We start from the raw sequence: 6,246 nt of genomic DNA on the forward strand, positions 1-6,246 counted from the left end.
TATATATATATATATATATATATATATATATATATATACATATCGTGTGCGTACATACAATTTACTGATCTTCGAATAAAATTAATTAATTTATTAATTATTAATTTATTTATTAAACACATGTCGCATATTTATCGACTTATTTACAGCTTGTTCCGTAATAAAATGTAATCGTATTTTAATATATTTATTACATACGTATTTATTAAACGTAATAAATGAACAATATGGTTATCCAATGCACTTTATCAGATGTATGACTTTCTAAATTTATAAATAATTTGCTTTTAATGAGACTGTTTAAAACTAATTGTTAAGTAGGAAATGATAAATTGTTTATTCATATATTTCTCACCACTTTCACATAATGCATTTCTAATAATTTTTTCACATGTATGACAAATTGTTATTACATCATTAGATGAATATGTTAATCTATCTTTATAAGCAATTAAACTGTCGCTATATATGATTTTATTTGATTTCAATGCTTCTATACAATGATTGCATAAAATAGTTTTTTGTAATTGCACGACAACATATCTAGCGATATAAGGTACGGTTAACGCGATGCTGCAAACGCTTTGAAGCATTTTTTAACTGGTCAGTTTGTAAAATTCTTTCTTCTAATTGGTTCATCAAATGCTTCAAAGCATTTGTAGTGAGACTTTGACCACAGCTATACATTGTCACTTGGCTTGCAAATTCAGATAAATGTGTTAAATCTAGTGTATCATAATCGTTTATGGCATTATCCGTTACAACTCTATCATCTTCTAACCGATTTAATCCACTTGATTATTAAATAACATCTTTTGAATTAATATTTTTATTAAAAGATGATACATGTAGAATAGAAATCTCTTCTAAGCTTTATTTCCAATCGAAACATTTCTTAATTCACAATGAAAAAACTAATATCTTTTTCATCGCAGCTTGAAATTGCCGAGCTGTTAGGTTATTACTGCTATCTCCCTTTGATATAATGCAATTAAACAGAAGCTCAACGTGATCCTGATTCAATTTATAGAATGGAATTGTCCCATTTTATTTTAGAATTTACTCCTACGTCTCGCAATATTTAATTTTTCAATTTTCAAACATTGTTTTCGAGACTTAGTTAAGTGGCGTGAATAAGAGTGCAAGCGTTGCGAAGAGTGTGTGAGAAGAACAGCGAATAATAGGCGAGTATTTATTTGCGAATAATTAGATTAGGACGTGTGACTCCACGAAAAATAAGAAAACCGAGAGAGTGGAGGGAGAGGTAGGCGATAGATAATCTGATAGATAATAGAAGATAGGCGAGAGAGCGTGGCGAAAGAGGTTATGGCAGGAAAGGAGCCAGTGGGGGGACAGGTAGAGGAACCAAAGCGAAACAGGAAGCAAGATAAAAAAAGCTAACTGAGGAAAAAAAGAAACATTCGAATACTAGGGAAAAAGGTGGATAGGATGAAAGAAGAATTGTAAGAAATTGCAGAGACGAGGATAGAAGATATGAAAAGGAAATACAGAGCTGGCTAGAAAGAGAAATTAAAGAGATAAAAAGGGAAGTATACAGTTGCGTGGAAAGAAAAATAAAAAATCTGAAGGAAGAATGGATGAAGCAAATGGAAGAAGCAGAAGTTAGAGTAAGGGAATTAACAGAGAGTTGGAGGTTAAAGCAATTAGAGGGAGAGTTTAGGGAAAGAACAGAGAGCAATAGGAGAGAAGAGAGTGAATAGGAAGAGGCCAGGAATGAGGTAAGTGACAGAGGAAGGTACAGCACGTATACAGGGGCAGGGTTGACTATTAATAAGGGGAGGAGGGCTGAGTTAAGAGAGGTCAATACACTGAAAAGATAAGTAAATAGCAAAAGAGAGGAAAGGAGACTGAACTTTGTCATAAAAGGGATAAATATAGAATCAAAACGTAGGGAAAAGGGGCAGAGAAGAAGAGAAGTATGGGTAAAAGAATGGATAAAAGAAAGGTTAGAGATTGAATGTAATATAGTTGCGGTTAGAGAGAGTGGTAGTGTATATGTAGTTAAAGTAGAGGGAGAAGAAAAAAAAGAAAACCGTGGAAAATAAGCATAAATTAAAAGGGCAGAGAATATTTATAGAAAATGACTTAAGCAGGGGGAAAGGAAAATTCAAGAAAAAATGACTAGATGCGCAAAGGAGCAAAGAGGCAAGGGAAAGGAGGTAAAAGTAGGATTAGGAAGAGTGAGAATGGAAGGAGTGTGGAAGGGATGGAAAAAGAAGAGGTGGAGAGAAATAAAAGAAATGTAGGAGAGAACGAGGGAAATAATAATGCTAGGAATGGAGTGAAGAAGAATTTTGACTGAGCCAAGAAGGAGAGATAAAAGAGAAGGAGAGAAAAACAAGGATCAAAGAGGAAACAGGTAAAAGAGGGGATAACAACAAAAGAAAGAGAAAAAGAAAATATATAAGGGAAAAGGTAAGAAGGAACGGAAAAATAAAGGAAAATAGAGTATATAGGAGAAAGGAGAGAAGGAATAAGGATAATAAAAGGAAAGGGGAAAGGGATATGTTTTGGAATTGTGCAGAGATATGGAATAAAGATATAGATTTTTAGAGATATATGAAAAATTTTGACTTTATCAGCCTATGTGAAACATGGATAGAGGAAAAGGATTGGAAGAGTTTAAAGGGTTTATTGTCAAGAAGAGTTTATTGTCAAGAATACATACCAATGGTATCATTTGCAAGGAGGAAAGAGAGGCGAGGTATGGCTAATGGCGATAATTTTATAATAGAGAAAAGAAATGACTGGAAGCTCAAGAAGATAGGCTAATACAAAAGGAGGGAGAAGGTATAATAAGTACGGATTTAGTAATAAATAAAAAAAGAATAGAGTTATCTCAATTTATGGAGAACAAGAGGGAAAAATTTGGAGGAAAAGATGGAAGGATGTATAAGGGAAGGAGAAGGAAATTTAATCGTAGGAAAGGATCTAAATATAAGAATAGGGGAACTAGGAAGAATGGAAATAGAGGGAGAAGGGGTGGAGAGATGTAGCAAAACTATAGGAAATAGAGATAGGAGCTTTATGGAATGAGTAAGAGATAAAGATTTATACATTGTAAATGTATAAATTATATATGCTTCCCGGAGAAGCATCCCGGGGGGGACTGGGAGGGTAATTATATGTATATAGGAGCGAGGGGTAGTTCGATTATAGATTACGTAATGATTAATGAAGATGTAAAGGATAGGATTATAGATTTTAAAATGGATGTAAGAATGGACTCGGATCACCGTTATGCCTGAAGATCAGGGACTAGGAAGAAGAAGAAGAGAATCCAACTACAGAAACAGAACGAATGTGGAAAGAAGAAATAATAGGAATATGGAGGCAATTGAAAGATATCAGAACGCAATAGAGGAAGAGGAGCGAAAAAAAGAAGAGACATAGGAAGGGAAAAATATCGAAGAAAGTTGGGAGGAAATTAAACAAAATAGTGTATGAAATAGCACTGATAAAGAAGAAGGTAAAAAAGAAGGAGTTAGAATTGTCAGGAGAAGGAGATAAGGAGTTAAAACTGATGGGAAGAAGAGCTACCAAAAGAAAGAGGGAAGTAAAAAAGACTGGAGATAGAAGAAAGGAAAAATAAGAAGGAAAGACTATTTATAAGAGAAAAGGAGATTTAAGGAATTGCTGAAGAAGAAACAAAGAGAAAAAAGAGAAGAAGAGAAGGAATTAAGGAATTTGAAAAGAAAAATGGATATATGAAAATATATTAATAAGAAGAGGGACAGAAAGAGATTGAAAATAGCATAAATAAAGAGCAATGGAGAAATCATTTTAAGAAACTACTGGGTAGCGAAGAAGCTGATGGAGAGGAAAGGGAAGTGGAGGAAAGCACAGAATTGAAAGAAGAAGAAGAATTGAAGGAAGATGAAATAAAGAAGGCACTAAGAAAAATGAAACTTAGGAAAGCTGTTGACATCGAGATAGAAGACAATGGAAAAGGCTATGGACGAAGCTAGTATCTTTAATGAAGATGGTATGGAGAAAAGGCAAGATTCCGGAAGATTGGAAGAAAAGCATAGTAGTTCTTACATAAGAAGAGAGACCAAAAAAAAGCACAACAAATTATAGAGGGATATTATTGCTATGCACAGCGTACAAATTGTATGCAGAGGTGCTGAAAAATAGATTAGGGAAAGAGACAGAGGAGAAAAGAATGATCCCAGAAACTCAAGGTTTCAGAAGAGGAAGATCGACGATTGATAATATCTTCGTGATAATCCACATCATACAGAGGGAAGGAAGCAAGAAAGGACAAGATGGGAAAATGTTCATGATGTTTGCGGATCTGAAGGCTGCCTTTGACAAGATGGACAGAGGCAAATTATGGGACTGCTTGAGGGAGAAAGGAATAAGAGAGAGCTTGATTAGAAGAATTGAGAAGATCTACGAGGGAACAGAAGTAACGAAGCTAGGAAATACTGAAAGTTTTGTAAGAAGAGAGGGGTAAGGCAGGGATGTGTGATGAGTCCACTTTTCAATTTGTATATCGCGAACTTAGACGAAAAATTTAGAGGCAGAGGTATCGGAGGAATAAGTATAGATAAACAAAGGATTTGAAATCTTGCGTATGCGGATGATATAGTTCTATTGGCAAAAAATAGAGAAGCCTGCAGGATATGATAGGAAGTTTTAGGAAATTTTGGAGGAAAAGAAATTAGAGTTATGTATAGAAAAAAACTAAGATATTGATATATAATAGGAGAGAAAGAGAGAAAATGGAAATGGAATAAAAAAGAGATAAAAGAGGTGTAGGAATTTAAGTATCTAGGCTTTACTTTGAATTTTACTTAGATGGGGCAATTGTAAAGATCACATTAAGGAATTAAGTAGAAAGGGTAAGATGGCAAGAAAAGTATGGAGTTTAGAGAGAAGATGTGCAGGAACGATTTAGGAGAAGATGGATCTTATTTAAATATTTGGCAAAGTGTTATGGAGTAGAAATATGAGGTTGGGAGGAGAAAGAGGAATTAGAAAAGATTATGGTGGATTATATAAGATGGATGTTTAATTTGTACATCATTTTTGCACACCAAGATATTTAATTATGAAGAAGCTTCTTATGAATAAGCTCAGAGGGATGGGGAATAAAAGGAAGGAGATTTGAGCATAAAATAAATTCAGGAAGGGTAGGAAATTTGATAAACGCGAGTTGGGAAGAATGATTGAGAAATATATATGGAAAGAAGAAGGTATTACAACGGATGAGATATAGAAGCAAGAGAAGTGATATATGGGGAGGAAGGTTTTGAGAATCAATTAATAAATAAAGAAAAAGAGGTGCAAAGATAGTGGGAGGACGGTAAAATCCAAAAGGCAAGATAAAACGAAAAATATAAGGAAATAGAGACAAATAACAGGATCCCAGAGTATTTGAGGAAAGAAAATTTAGGGAAAAGGAAGAGGAAAAGAGGAGAAAGCCTCGTTTAAATTAAAGTGTGGGAACTTAGAGATAGATAATAAATATTGAGTAGAAGAGCATAGGAAAAAGTATTCTGTGGCAAGGGAAAAAATAATTTAAAACACTACTTAGAGGAATGTCGGAAATAAGAGAAAGGTTTACTAAATTAGGAAAAGATAAGGAAGAGAACTTAAAGAAACTGTGTGATGAGGAGTTAGAGATGAAACGGGAAATAATAAGAAAATTATGGAAAGAGAGGAAGATAGTGAAAAGAATGGAATCAAAAGAGGACAGGGAGGAAATAGGTAGAGGGAAAGTATGGAGGGAAAAGAAAAGTAAGGTGAACTAAGAAGTCAGTAAGTAAGAAATAAATATGTGATAATAATAATAGATGGTGATAAGTTCTATGATATAGAAATAACGTATATATGTAGGTTTTGAACGAGAGTATATTACATTAGAAGTAGATATAACAAAGAGAGAAAAGCGTATAAAGCGAAAAGAAATAAAATGAAATAATGTAGGTAAAGAAGCGAAGTCAGAGAGTTTAACCAGAAAAGTAGGGAAGTAAAGAGATAAGCAAAATTTTTTTTTAATTTTTATAATAATATATGTGCGACAGCTTGCGGATGAGGTATGAATGTATGAGTTAAGAATTTTATGTAAATCAAGTTCCCTTCTTGGCTGTAAATACGCTGAAGTGTAATAAATTCTATTCTACATTGTTTTTCCTCAGTAAGTCGAGAATTCCTTTTAAAAAAATAATTCATGATTCCATTCGTCAAATCTTTTGTTGCAAAATTTTTATCTTTTTT

The 6,246-nt window shown here is 33.5% G+C and overlaps 1 pseudogene; it reads right to left on the bottom strand.

Annotated features, from left to right (window-relative positions):
* Positions 1-2,701, bottom strand: part of LOC105617862 — a 9,744-nt pseudogene extending 7,043 nt beyond the window's left edge.
* Positions 2,702-6,246: the final 3,545 nt, after the last annotated feature.

Source organism: Atta cephalotes, assembly GCF_000143395.1.
Source record: "Atta cephalotes unplaced genomic scaffold scaffold00014, whole genome shotgun sequence".
Classification (NCBI taxonomy): Eukaryota; Metazoa; Arthropoda; class Insecta; order Hymenoptera; family Formicidae; genus Atta; species Atta cephalotes.